Source organism: Podarcis tiliguerta (assembly GCF_965153285.1).
Source record: "Podarcis tiliguerta genome assembly, chromosome: 8".
Taxonomy (NCBI): domain Eukaryota; kingdom Metazoa; phylum Chordata; class Lepidosauria; order Squamata; family Lacertidae; genus Podarcis; species Podarcis tiliguerta.
In genome coordinates, this window is record NC_139541.1 from 67,091,695 (window position 1) to 67,106,574 (window position 14,880).

The 14,880-nt window shown below is 47.2% G+C and overlaps 1 protein-coding gene across 1 annotated transcript in view; it reads right to left on the reverse strand.

Annotated features, from left to right (window-relative positions):
• FOXO6 (forkhead box O6) overlaps window positions 1–14,880 on the reverse strand; it is a 116,203-nt gene that overhangs the window by 44,970 nt on the left and 56,353 nt on the right. The gene's annotated exons all lie outside the window — the stretch shown is intronic.

Sequence of the window (14,880 nt, forward strand, 5' to 3'; positions counted from 1 at the left end):
TTACTTTCCTGCCGGAGCGGTACCTATTTATCTACTTGCACTTTGACGTGCTTTTGAACTGCTAGGTTGGCAGGAGCAGGGACCGAGCAACGGGAGCTCACCCCGTCGCGGGGATTCGAACCGCCGACCTTCTGATCAGCAAGTCCTAGGCTGTTTGGTTTAACACACAGCGCCACCTGCGTCCCTTAAAGCAGACACAGACAGGACAATAATAAAACCAGCATCAAAATAAAAGCAAAAATAACAGCAGGTCTCTCAAGTGTTTTACATGTTGTATATATGTTCTGAAGGCCTCCCATTGGCAGTATTTTTTGTTGTTGTTTTGCTTTTTGCTGAGCTCAGGCTACATTTTGAAGGCACCTGATGAAGCCACCTTACTGAAGCAAAGCCATTCAAGATCTAGCTGGCGCCTGGATGAGAAACTCCTCAAAACTCCATGTATGCTATGCTGCCGCCTGGAGCTTACTGGAGCAAAAGGGAAGAACTGGAATGTAAGTGCAATGAAACCCAGCTGTAGCAGGCCCACAAGATCCTGCAGCGAGCTGCCCTGTTTTGGATCATGCTGAAGTCCTCATTCCAGAATAGCAATTACCACCAGTGCCACATGATCACTCTTGAGTCGAAACGGTTTCCTTTGGGGGCTGAATTTCCCCCAGAGGAGTTGGAGAAGCCCTCGGCTCTCTAATAGGCAGAGTTCTAATTACCCCCCTGTGCTGGTCACCAGAAGCGGTGCAGAACATCTCACCGAGCTAACGTGTAATTTTTGCATGAAATTACAGTATTCTCTCCCCAGGGCTCAATTTCCTCCACCTAGAGTCCTTACAGCATCCCTTCATTAACTCAGCCATGCACCCTTTCCCATGAGGGGCTCGGGCCCTCCCTCTCTGGCACGCCCCCTTTTCCGCAATTCTTTGGTGGCTAGGAAGTTGGACATATAGGTGCAGGAGCGACAAAGCCACACAGCCTGGAAGGGGAGTTGTAGGTCCCTTGACACAAAACAGTAGGTAGAAAGTAGTTCTCTTGCTAAGGAGAGGCTGGCGTGAACAGCACTGTAGGTAAGCTACCAAGTGCCTTCCACACAAAATGTGGAATGTCTAAAGCAGCCTTAGGCTCCTGTTGTAGAGAATAAGGACTGTGTGGCGCAATGATCAGAGTGCTGCACTACAACCCGGGAGACCAGGGTTCGAATCTCCTCTCAGCTCACTGGGCGGCCTTGGGCCAGCCGCTATCTGTCAGTCTAACCTAAACTCACAAGGTTGTTGTGAGGATAAAATAGGGAGGTGGAACTATGTACACCACCTTGAGCTCCTTGGATGAAAGGTGAGGTATAAATGTTAAGAAAATAATAAGCAAAAAATTTAATAGCTATCCCTGTCAAATCACTCAGTCACTGTTGTGTCTAAAGTGGCCTCTTGAGGATTGCAAAAAAAAAGGAATTGCATCACACGTGAAAGAAGCTGCATATAAATTTGCTAGTAAATAAAAAGAAGTTGTAACCTGCTTCATTAATCAGCGCCTGACCGTCAGCCACAGGCAGTGCTTCTGGGCCAATGTTTATTGTGGGATCAGTGCTCTTCGGGCATGCAAGTTAGGTTTTGTTTTTGCAGCATCCACACAATGTCCCTGGCATCAAAATACCAGCCTGTAATTCTTCCTCATTTAATCTGGATTTACCCTTTAGTGGGGAGGTTTAGTAAGGGGGGGGGAACACAACACCTGTTGCCATCGACACATTTGTGAATGACCCATTTGCAGATTAAGTCCCTTTTGGGAAGCAGGAAGCATCCATTTAAAGTAGAACTGAAGCAGAGAAGTAGCGTTACAATGTCAGGAACATCCCAAACTATATTTCAGGGCTCAAACCTGACACCTAGAGGCAGCCCCTGGTAATGTCACAGGAGCAGGCCCTGGAGATGGAGGTTAATTGGAAGGGGGGAGAGGAGGTGGGCAACGCTCCTGCCCCCGAGTGTCTGTGCTATAATTTGCAGCCAGCTCCTGCTGGGCTGAAGCTTGCAAGCTATATGCAACAGCCTATCATCCTCATCGTTGGCACTCTTGCCCCCCTGGGGATTCAAGCCCTCCACATGACAACTGGAGGGATGAAGCAAACCTGGAGACTTTAGGTCAGACCTGGAAGTCTGACAAACCTACAGAGAAGAGAGCCTTCAACTGTGTGTAAAGGGGTGGTGTTTGAACATTGATCTTTGGTGGCTAGGATGGGGCATTTTAAATAGGGCTGAAAGGCTTAATCAATCAATTAATCCATTTTTAATTTTTAAAAATGGACTGTCAGATATGTCTTTGTGTCGAATCTTAATCCCTCCACCTGATGCAAGAGACTGCAGCACAATCTGGTGGTTATCTAGCAGGAAATAGAGCTTGATTGGCTCCTCCTGCTCACCTGACTTTCTGGTACAAGAAACTTGCTCCACAGAATTTGCCGGCCGGTTCCTTGTCCCTATATAGGCCACATTATATCTCATCATCATACAGGAAGACGAAATCTGGCACACTTAACGGATCTTCTGCAGTTAATATTCGGTGAAATTCAAAATGCCAGGATGAGCGGGGCAAACAGATCCATGGAATTATTTATAATGTTCCAGAAGCTCAGAGTGTGCAGGCCTCCAATTTTGTGGAGATAATTGGTTTTTAACAGATTTCTTCTCAAGCCACATGTGGCCATGCAGAGCATAAGTTCCACCGTATAATATCTCCAAGATTTTAAAGTTCCTAAATGTTAGAGGAATTTCACCTTTGGAAACTCCAAACATTTGAGGGGAGGGGAGCGTTCTCAGAAAAACAGAGGAATGATTACACACACACACACAGGAACACACAATGTGCATTATAGTCAATGGTAGTATTTCAAAATTGCAAAAGCGCAATAACTGTGTCGAAGAACTGAGCAGAAAAATGAACTGTTTTGGGGGGGAAATCTATACATTGTGCTTAAAAAAAAAACCTCACTTGCATGGAAATGTAACATTTTGGAAAGTCCCTTGAGCCCTCCCTTTTTGAAATTCAGATTATGGTACAAATCAGGACTCAAAGAGATTATGTGTGGGTATCTCCCTCCAATGCAAAAGGAGGAACACAGGATTCAAGGAGGGTTCAGTCTGCCCTCAGTTTTCCACCATTGCTTTTTCTCTCATTGTGGCTTGACCACAAGAGGACAACAGAGCGTTTTTTTCTTTCTAAAGCTGAGCATCTATAGCTTCTTAAAAGCTGTGAACTTTAACATAATGGCAGGTTGCAGGAAACTGGTCCAAAAAATGCTCTGGGATGCATCAACCAACAGGATAAATATTCAGTGGGAATAGGTCTTGCCCTACGCTTAGATCAGACTCTGAAAGGTTTCCTGTTCCCTGGTTTCTAGGACTCGAAATCAGAATGCCCATTAAGACAGCTTTCCCCAATCTGGTGTCCTCCAGGTGTTTTGGACCAGAACTTCCATCAGCCCTGATGGCCAATGCCCAGGGATTATGGGAGTTGCAGTTTAACCACATCTAAAGCCAACATGGCTGGGCTGGCAGGGGGCGATGAGAGTTGCTGGCCAAAATTTCCAGAGGGTGTGCCAAGTTGGGGAACGCTGCATTGAGACAACAGCAGTCCAGAATCTTTGCAGATTGGACAAGGATAAAAAAGGAAAGGAGGCCCTTAGCTAAGTCATGATAATAGATATTTAATACGGAGGTATATTTTTCTAGGAGCTTTTGACCGTTAGACATCCTGTGAAGCTGTTCAAACTGACTCCGTTTGCCCACTTGGGAACAAGCGGCCTCAACTTGTACTGTTACATTGGCCTCCATAATGGTAAACAGAGATCTGAAGGGTAGGCTTTAAAAAAATAATGCTTTTTATTTTTTTAAAAAAAACAAAAACCCTTGCATCTCTAAATACATTCTCTTCTCCACTCCTTCTTCCTCTAAGCGTGCTGGAGGCAGAGACAGAAATACCACAGTCCTGCAGAGAAAGCTATTTGCTCACAAAGAGAAGGTTCACAGCCATTCCCCCGGGAGTCTGTTCCAGCAGAATTCCGGTCCAAAGGAACTTTGGGGAGCAGCCAGTCGTTGGACGCTAACGCGGACCAAATCCTTTTGAGGATGGGCCAGCTTTTATTTTCCATTCCATGATCTTCAGCGCAGCTGGAGCGTTTCCAGCCCCCCACCCCCCACCCCACCCCCGGAAACTAGGCACTAGGCCCCACAGAAGGTCATGAACGTCTCCTGAGGGCCTGCAGAGGGGATGCCGCTGCCTGCACACATGGCATGGGCCCTCCACTCTGCACGTGCGCAGAGCCTCCGATACTACAATGGCATGCAAAGCTCAAGCACACAGAGCAGCAAAGCACCCGGCCACCTATCCTGACTGCCCTATTGCGTTCCTTTGGGTCAGCGCAGAGTGGGAAAGCAATGCATTTTTTTAAAAAGGTGGTAGCTCTGACGAAATGTTGTGGTGTGTATCTATACCTCCTGAGAAGGATCAGAACCCTAGCTTGGTGTTCTAGCCAGCCCTGCACAAAGGTATACTTGACAGTCCTTTTTCATTTTTAAAAAATTGATTAAGTAAACACACCAGGTTGGGGAGGGGATCTTTTTCAGCCCAAGGGCTGCATGCCAGTTGTGGCCAGAGGCAAGAATATCCTATTCTTCTTCAATAAAAGAGAAAAAGGGAGACCAGATCATGGCAAAGGTATCCTTTTCGGGGATGCCTTTGATTAGACACCAATTGTATGTGAGGCGTTCTGATAGAGCAATGCTCCAGATGTTATTAACCCAAACATCTATTGGTATATGGACGTTTCCTTCCATCGTTCGACAACAACTAGCCTAGCTGCTGTAAACAGGAAGGAAATTAATTCTTTAAAGGGTGGAGTCAAATCTAACGATAATAAGTCAAGTGCTGAATTAGGAGAGAGAGATTGTTTTGAAGGTCAGATTAAAAACTTTTCCCCAAAAGGTGTGGACCATGCTACACTCCCACCTCGTTCTCTGAACCTTTACGCAAATCTGGCCACAGAGGCTACTATTGTGAGCTTTCTAAGGGAACATGAACAATTTGTGCTATTTCTTTCCACTGCTAAGTGAATATCTGACTCGGCAGTTGAGCCTCTCCTCCCCCCACAAAGTCCGGCACCCTATATGGTTGTCTGGATCATACCTCTTCTTAAATCTGGCCCCTTAAATCTGGAAAGAGAGAGAGAGCGCAGAAAATGTGCCAACAGGTGGTGCTGTTACATGTTTGGAAACCTTACAACAGAATGTGCCATAGATGTGACTTTTCCAGCAACAATTCAGTTGCTTAAAAGGGTATTGGGCTCATTACAGAATCCAGCACACAAGGCTAGAAGCAGTAGCTATGCAATTTTCCCATTTCATTTCTACACTTCTTCTGAATGGCAGGAGCTGCCCCAAGTTGAAGCTTCCCTGGAAAACCAGAAAGCTATTGCAATCAGAGACTTTGTCCTCTGGCATATTTTTTCTTTCTTTCTTTCCTTTTTGTTAAAACACACACATACGCCCTGAATGCTTGCAAGTCCCCCTTTCAATGTGACAGCACTCATTCACAGACTTCCATTTGTAGTTGCATAATAGTGGGTGGACAACGCTTGCTCCAGAACTCCTAATGATTGCTCCTAAGAATTTCATGGGGATGTTAAGTAGCATCAGAGGCAGTATAGTGCCCTGCTGCACCCTGAAGCTCAAGCTCCAGGAAGCCAAGAAGCACTTATTCAATGCTACTTTCTGGAACTGTCCTTGGAGATAAGACTGGGACCACTGCGGAACAGTACCCTCCATACCCATCCTCCCAGTCCAGAAGGAGACCATGGTCAATGGTAACAAAAGCTGATGAGAGATCTAATAAGAGCAACAAGGTTGCATTCCCCGTGTCGCTTTCCTGATAGAGGTAATCCATCATGGCAGCCAAGGTGGATTCAGTCCCCAACCCAGGTCTGAACCTAGATTGGAACAGATCTAGAAAACCACTTTGCTCTAAGAATGCCTACAGCTGCATGACCCACTCAAATACTCTGCCCAAAAAGAAGGCATTTGCAACAGGGTGGTAGTTGTAATGTACCAGTGTGTCTAAGGTGGGGGGGGGGGTTCAGGAGGGCCTGCACTATTACTCCTTCAAGGTGGCCAGCACCACCCCATGGACACACTGACCATGCCCTGAATGCATCCAGTCACCCCCAGCTAGCTTTAATCAGTCATGAAGGGCAAGAATCCAGAGGGAAAGTTGCTGAAGACATGCTCACAAGCACTTTTGTCAGTGTCAACTGGCTGTTAATACTGAAACTGATCCCACCAAACAAGACTTGGTAGGGCATTAGAAACCTCACCTGGGACTGTTTCAGCTGTAGCATCTACCTCACTATGGAGACAAATGGCTTTGTCCTCAAAGTGTCCAGCAAGCAACTCACGGTGGGTATCTGAGACATCCCAGGCTGTGTATGGGAAGCTCATAGTGAGGAAAGTTGTGGGGATGGGGTGAAGGTGGCAGCCAAAGCATACATATACAGTGGTACCTTGGGTTACAGACACTTCAGGTTACATACGCTTCAGGTTGCAGACTCTGCTAACCCAGAAATAGTACCTCGGGTTAAGAACTTTGCTTCAGGGTGAGAACAGAAATTGCGTGGCGGCGGCGCAGCAGCAGCGGGAGGCCCCATTAGCTAAAATGGTACCTCAGGTTAAGAACAGTTTCAGGTTAAGAACAGACCCTCCAGAACAAATTAAGTTCTTAACCCGAGGTACCACTGTACAGGTAACCGAAATGAACTGAACATCTTCTTGGTGAGCAGCTGAGCAGAACACTCTACACATTTTTCCTTATACAGTAAGTAGAATATAAGTAGAATGATAACTTTTTTAAAAATAAAAAAGCCTGAAAATCCATGGAGGTGGGAGTCTGGAATAACTCCATAGATCCCCCGTGGTTACAGCCTTGTTCCTGTGACAAGTGAAGTCAGGCTGAGACTGCCCATCCCCAGTTGGGAGAGTGTGCATGCAGGGACATGTCACCATGGTTGATAGTAACTGCTCTCCCTGTCTGGCACTTAGGCTGCCGTCCCTTTAAGGCTGCCTTGTCATCACTTCCTGGGCTGTTCGGGGCTGACCCACTGACAGGCTCTTCTCCAGGCTGCCAAGACAAAGGAAGAAGGAGCCAAGCATAGAGCTGTGATGAGCACAGACGTGTGGTGGCATTGTGCCCTCTTGAGAACACTGCATTCCGAAGGCATGTAGCCCCACAGGCCAAAGACACATGAGCCACACAATGTCATTGTTAGCACTTATCCACATAAAGTCTCTCTCTCTCTCTCTCTCTCTCTTCCCCTCCTTACTTTTCTGAAATTGCTCCAGTTCTCTGGTTATAAGCACATGTAGGGGTGGAGGAGAAGCTCAGTTCAGTTTGCATTTAAGTTGCAGCCTTTCCCCAATGGCAGCTCCCAGCTCAGCCAGAACTGCAGGACACCCCGTAGCCAGTATCCAGGGCACTTGGGTCCTTCTACCATGCCACAGGCTGAATGCCAACATCAGGCCTGAGAGTGTGGGCTCTGCAGCTGGGCCCTTCAAACATTGCTTTTTTGCAACTCAAGAGGAACAGTGATACACACTCACAAGCGGTGTTATGCCACTGTTCCTCCCCACAGCCGCCGCCCCCTTTCTTTCCTTCTTTGCCGGGGAGGGGCAGTAATTTCTACGTATGTGCCCTCAGTGCTCTAAGTGCAAGTAGCTGCCACATGAGCTAAGCGAGGGAGGCCTGCCACATCCTTGGCTGTGAGATCTGTTCTGTCATACACACACCCGTCCTGGCTTTCCTGGGAAATCGAGGCACAAACAAGGGAGGGCAGCACATTCTGAGTCACAGGCTCAGCCCACAGCCTGGCAAATATCCTGGTACATTCCAAGAGAGAGGGGGAGAAAGCGGGGAGAGGCTTTCCCACCCCCCCACTATTTCCTGCTAGCCTGAAGAGACATCTCCCAAGCTCACGCCCTCTGAAGGAAGCTCTTCAGTGGGGCAGTGGAGAATATAAAGGAGAGATATCCATGAGAGCCTCTGCCCAAAGTGTGCTTGGGGACTGAACAAATAGGTGGAAAGGAGAACAAAGTGACCTGTGATGGTCTGGGACTCGGGCTCGGACTCAGAACCAGAGGAGTCTCAGTCCACACCGGATCCTCTGCTTCAGGTGGCATCGGAACCAAGTCTGGGGCCTGATTCTGAAGAGCCCCATTCTGTACACGTTCCCCTGCAACAAGCATCAGCTGGGCCGAGTCAGGGGCCTGAGCCTACCCTGGCTCCAGATGCGGGGGTTACCTCATTGCCTTCAGCTGGTCAATCACTCACAGCTGCTCCACTACCAGTTGGGTCAGGAGAAGCTGAGGCGGCCTCTTGGTCTAGTAACCCACCAACATCTCCCGAGCTGCAGAGGCTTAGGACTGAGAGAAGGAGAGACCTGAGTACTCGCAGGAGGAGTGCTCACCCTTGGGCAAGACAGGGAGGTGAGTCACCAGGGGATCAGGACCAGCCGTTACCCTGGCAGAGATAAAAGGCTGTCGGACCCTGCCCCAGGTGGCGGGAGCAACATTGTTGTTTGCTAGAACCTGCCTGTGACCCTGTGCCTGACCTAGCCTGGTTTCCTGCCTTGACCCTGTCGGACTGACCCTTCACAGAACCCTTGGATTCGCGACCAGACCTGGACTTGGATGGCTGTGAAAGAGGATTAGACAAATTCATGGAGGGTAAGGCTATGCGTGGCTTCGAACCCTGATGCCTCCACAGTTGAAGGCAGGAGTGCTTCTGAATCCCAGTCGCTGGAAATGGCAGGAAGGGAGAGCGCTCTTGTGCTCAGGTCCTGCTGGCCACTGAAAAAACAGAGTGCTGGACTGGATAGGCCACTGGCCTGATCCAGCAAGCTCTTTTTATGAGGCAACAAGACATGTCGCTGCCTGTGGTAAATTACAAAATGGTGCCTACTCCATCCCATGCACAGAAGCCAACCAGGCTGGCAGCAGAATCTTATTTTGATACTGGCGACAAGACAGCCCTCCTCCATTTCACCTGAGATCAGCAAACTGCCCATGGCCTGCTCCTCAAGGTTTGCCGCCTGAAGCATCCACCTGCCTCAGGGTAGAGCTGGCCCTACAATAACCTGACTCAATATAAGGCAATTGTGTAGTGAGTGGATTCTCACCACCACCACCCAAAAAAAAGGCCAAGACTTACTCTGTGGTAATGATAAAATTACCAGACTGCTTCTTAGCAGGAGCCTATAAGGATGCTCCTCCTAGAACTGTGAAAACACAAGGGATCTTCTAATAATGCCAATCACTTTGCAAACACTCTTGTCAAGACTTAATATGCAGAATGTTTGGATATGAATGACAGGGCCAGCCCAAGATATTTTGCTTTCTGGGGCAAATGACACTCGTGCAAAAGCCGAACAGACTGGAATGGGAAGGTGGGCCATTTTGTCTCTGAATCTTACTTTGACAGTAGGTCAGAGTCCTCTGCAGCCCCTGAGGGCACAGGCTGGGTTAAGGAATGCACAACAGGCCACATGGCACACAGCTCTGTCTACTCCCTGCCTTCAGCAGCTGCAGCCTAAGGCAGCTGCCTCACTCTGCCACATGGTAGGGCCAGCCCAGGAAAGAGCAGAGAGATTGGGGGCAGGGACTACAGGACTGTAGAACTAGGATGAACAGGAGGGAAGTGGTTCACAGATAGAGAAGGCTAAAAGATAGGGGGGGAGCTTAGAATCACACTCACCATCATTTGGGCACTTCCAGTATAAAATTCTGCTGGAACTCACAGCAGAATGAGGTGGGGTGGGAATGTGGTGGTGGAGTCGTGAATAAATTGCATCACTTCAGACTTCAGGTTGGAGGAGGCCATTTTTAAAAGCCCCTGCTATATTAAAAAAAAAATAGGGAGAAAGAAAAAAACCCCAGCCTCCATGCAAGTTGAAAGCTAGCCTGCATAGAAGATAGAACTTTCCTTTCTGATGAGCTAGTTTTGTTTTGGCTTTTTTACTTGAAGAGAAATTTAATGCAGGGGAGGACTGGAAAATATGACACCCACACCTGCAGTCTGGAACAGTAAGGTCTTCCCAGCCACCTCAGGATCCTAACCACCTCTGTCTAGCCCAGGTTGCTAAATCAACACACACACAAAATGAGTTACGGGTGTGATGACTGCCGTCTCCTTTTCTGCCACCTACATCCCCACTGTCTGTGTGTTGCCTGCATCCGACGCTGCCTATGGAGGGAGGGAAGTCCAGGCTGGTCTAGACTAAGCCGAAAGGAGTCTGGAGCATGGCCAATGACTAGCTGCCTTCCTTAGGGGTGGAATTCAGGAAAGCCCCTTGTAGCACAGCAAAGCATGGACGGCGATGAGCCATCACCAGACATTCCCCCAAAGCTGCGCTTCAGTCTCGCCTCCGTCCCCAGCAGCCAGGCAGCTGTGCAAAGCTGGAGCAACTAAATACAGCTGTCTGAGGAATTAATTTCCCTTAGCCTGATCATAGGCTGGATTTCAAGCTCCTTGACCTGCATTTGAGTGGCTTGCTTGCCCCGTGGCAAGGAATGTTCCATTCCCATCAGCCTGGATAAGAAGGATTTCAGCTCTGTGTGTGTGTGTGTGTGTGTGTGTGCACCGGGCGCATTTGAGAGAGAAAGACTGTATTAGGAGAAGTCGTAATCATGACTCAGACCTAGCTAGGGCATAGGCTAAACTCTTCAAAATGACCAGCAAATCTACTTACGCAACAAAATAGGCATAAACGCTGCTAACCAGCAGGGCGCTTCTCTTCTTGCCTATGGAGCATCAAAGCCAAAGGAAGGAGGGAAAGGGGCTTCCGTCAAAGCAGGAGGAATTATTTCCAGATCTTTTGTTGGAGACAAGACATATGCAGCCCAGGTATTAAGCAACAGGGCCTCACTTGTTATGCAAGTGAAGCGGCTGCTGGGTTATATAGCTGGGCACACAGGGCTAAAAAGGAAGCAGAATCGGGGGACACTGCTGTGATCATTTCCGTGGCTCCTAATTATTAGCAAAGTCACTTAAATAACGCAGACAGAGTCCAGAACGAAGAGAAATCCTAATCACATTTCATTGAGGAAATGGAACAAAAATAATGTGTATTTTGAGGAGGAGAAGGAGAAAGAGAGAGGCCTTTTCTCCAGGCCTTGTACTTACAGAAGGAAGACATTCCACCAAACACACAGAGGGCAAATTCCCTCAAAACTACACAGTCAAGCAGAGCAAGTGTTGCCTCAGCAAATGTCATGTTGCTTTGCCTGTTTGCTAAGCAACACTTACTTCCACCCTACCCACCTTGGCTGACACTAACAGAATTAGCCATTACATTACAAACCCTCCTGCTGACCTTCCAACACTAGTAAGACTACACAGGCATGGAAATCAGCAGGAAACAACGTCCAATATGAATATGCTTTGGGTCCCTTCCTTCAGCCCATCTTCCCTCTTTTTAAAGCCATTTAAGGTGGTGTGTAGGGATGCGGGTGGCGCTGTGAGTTAAACCACAGAGCCTAGGACTGGCGAATCAGAAGGTCGGCAGTTTGAATCCCAGTGACGGGGTGAGCGCCTGTTGCTTGGTCCCTGCTCCTCCAACCTAGCAGTTTGAAAGCACGTCAAAGTGCAAGTAGATAAATAGGTACCACTCTGGAGGGATGGTAAACGGTGTTTCCGTGCGCTGCTCTGGTTCGCCAGAAGCGGCTTAGTCATGCTGGCCACATGACCCGGAAGCTGTATCCTGGCTCCCTCGGCCAATAAAGCGAGATGAGCGCTGCAGCCCCAGAGTTGGTCACGACTGGACCTAATGGTCAGGGGTCCCTTTACCTTTACCTTTAAGGTGGTGTGTCCATCAGTACATATTGCGGGAGCAAGTTCTGTAGTTTGGCTATGCACTGCATGAAGAAGCCTTTTTTTTTTTTGTCTGTCCTGAATGTTTAGATTCATTGGATGGGCTCGAATTCTAGCATTAGGAGAAAGGGAGAAAAACCTCCACTTTCTGCACACCATGCAAAATTTTTCACACCTCTATCATGTCACCTCTTACTTGCCTCTTCTCTAAACTAAGAAAAACTTCAACTAGAGTAACCTTCCCACATAGTGGAAAATTGTTCCATCCCCTTGATCAGTTCGGATGATCTTTTCTGAACCCTTTCCAACTCTACAATAGGCAACAGAACCATACTCAGCTTTTCAAGTTTAGTTTCACCATAGGTTTGTATAGTGGCATTATGACTTTTGCAGCAACATTCCCAATCTCACTACCACCATGGCCAACCCCTACCACAGCTGCTATTTAAAATACACAATTCAAAATCAGATATAGTATATGCACACATGGACTGAAGTCTCAGGAAGTGGTCTATGTATTTAAATAAGAAGTGGAGGAAGAGAAAGAGTATAAAAGCAGTTTCCCCTGCTCTGAAATATCATTTGGCCTTAATTTAATATTTCTTAATAATATTTCATATTTTATCTGTATTTAAATGGAAAAGGAAAAAAGCTAGTGTGGTGGTTAGAGTGTCTGACTAGGACCTTGAAGACCAGGCTTCAAATCCTCACTCAGCCATGAAGCTCAGTGGGTAGCCTCTCACCAAAACCTACCTCACAAGGTTGCTGTGGGGATTAAATTAGGAGGGGGAGAACCATGTACACCACTTTGAGCTCCTTAGAGGAAATGGTGGGCTATAAATGCAATCAATCAATCAATTGAAATAAATAAATAAAAATAAAATAAATGTATGTGAATATTGGCAACCACTAATGATTTATATTCAAATGTGTTGTTTTCACTATGCAATTTATACTTTAAAAATACTTCTCTAATCATTTGATAAGCAATATTGTATAATATGTAACTTGCATTAAAAAAAAAAATCCATACATGCATGCAATATATCCTTGGTTTTGGTCCTATGTGGTGGAATTCCCTCCCCAAATAGTTGCACTCGGAACCTTCATTATGTAGTTTCCGTCATATGCTGAAGACAGACCTCTTTACCCTGGCGTTTGACATCTGAGATGTATCTATTTTGGTGTGTTTTAAACTTTTTAAAAATATTTTATTTTTGAATTGCTGCAAAAAAAATATGCCTGGGGCCTCTTTGATGAAGGTTGGATAAGAAACTGAAAATAATAATAATAATAATAATAATAATAATAATAATAATAATAATATAGCAACAGCACTCCAACCACCCAATACCACACTGGCTTGCAACTGACCTAACTTATGGGAAGATACACTATAGGGAGGAGCTAGCCAACCAGTTTTCTCCAGCCTCTAGGCTGATGGTGTCATCTGAGGTCTTCTGAGGTCTTTGGTTTCAAGACGGAAATGATAAAAGTTCCCTGATTATGCCCCACCTGCTTACAGCTCACATTGCCACAGGGGCCCACACCTTTCTACACACACACACACACACACACACACACACACACACAGAGCCCTGGAAACATCCAGCTGCAGCAGCCTTGACTGTGTGCTGTGGGATGGTATGATGGAGAGAGACAGGCAGTGACCTTAGCAGGGTGACTGCACAATCAATTCATATAATTATTAAATCATACAGTGGCACCTTTTCCTTGTACAAAGCAAACCATACATATGCATATAATGGGGTGCCAAATCCAGCTCCTCCCCACCCTCCGTACCTGCCAGGACTCGGCTTCCGGATTCTGCGTTACCCAGGAAACGGCTGGTGACATTGCAACCACCTTAAAACCAAGCAGGGAAATTCTCTGCTTTAGGTGTTAGGGATGCCTTCTACTGTTGCCAGGGAAACACAGAACCCTGAGATAAGGTCCTGGCAGGTTAGGGAAGAGCTGATGTTCAACGTGATATTGTCTCTCTTTGTTTTTAACCTTGCATGAGCCATCTTCTTCTGGGGAAAGCAATGGCAGCCAGACTGCAGCTCATAAGGATTCCTCGTAGCGGGGAGAGCGGGTTGATGCCTCCTCATCCTCCTTCCTACACACAACGTATCACCCGGACAACTTATCCATCACTGGGAGATGCTAGGGTTGCACAGTGGTTCAAAGTTGACTCAGGTGACATTAAAGGGGCATATGCATTATAGCATGGAATTGTAGTACTGGGTTGGGGAAGAGAGTGCAACATCACACAGCAGCACTTCTGCAGTCTACAGGGGCTCACTGGTCTTTCAGACACAGTAGGATCAGGGGACTATTGGCTTTGAAGGCAAAAAAGAACATCCAGCCATTGCTGAAGGAAAAGCACGGCTCGACTTCTAAGCTGTACTCTCCTTTACAACCATCTCAGATCTGACCCTCACCCAAGATACATGGCAACTATGACTGTGAAAGCAGAAAGCCCCTTCTCTACTTACTTATTTATTCACACATGTGTTGCATTTTTCTCCTGTCTTTCCTCCAAGGAGCTCAAGGTGACATACATAGTTGTCTTCCTCCCCCTTTTATATCCTCAGAACCACCCTGCGAGGTAGGTTAGGCTGAGAGGTTGTAACTGGCCCAAGGTTGCCCAGTGAGCTTCATGGCCGAGTGGATATTTGAACCCGGGTCTCCCAGGTCCTAGTCTGACACTCTAACCACTACACCAAACCACCACTGTACGGTGCTTTTTGGGGGGCACCTTCCAATTCCAAGATCCATGTCTCCTTGGATCCCAAAGGGAAGTAGGGTTTTAGCTCAGGGGTAAAGCATCTACTTTGTGTGAAAAAGGCCCCAGCACAAATCACAGGCATCTCAGGGAGGGCTCAGAAGGTTCCCTGTCTGGAACTCTGGAGAGACACTGCCAGTCAGTGTGGACAGTACTGAGCTGAATGGGCCAAGGGTCTGACTCAGGAAAGGGCAGCTTCCTAT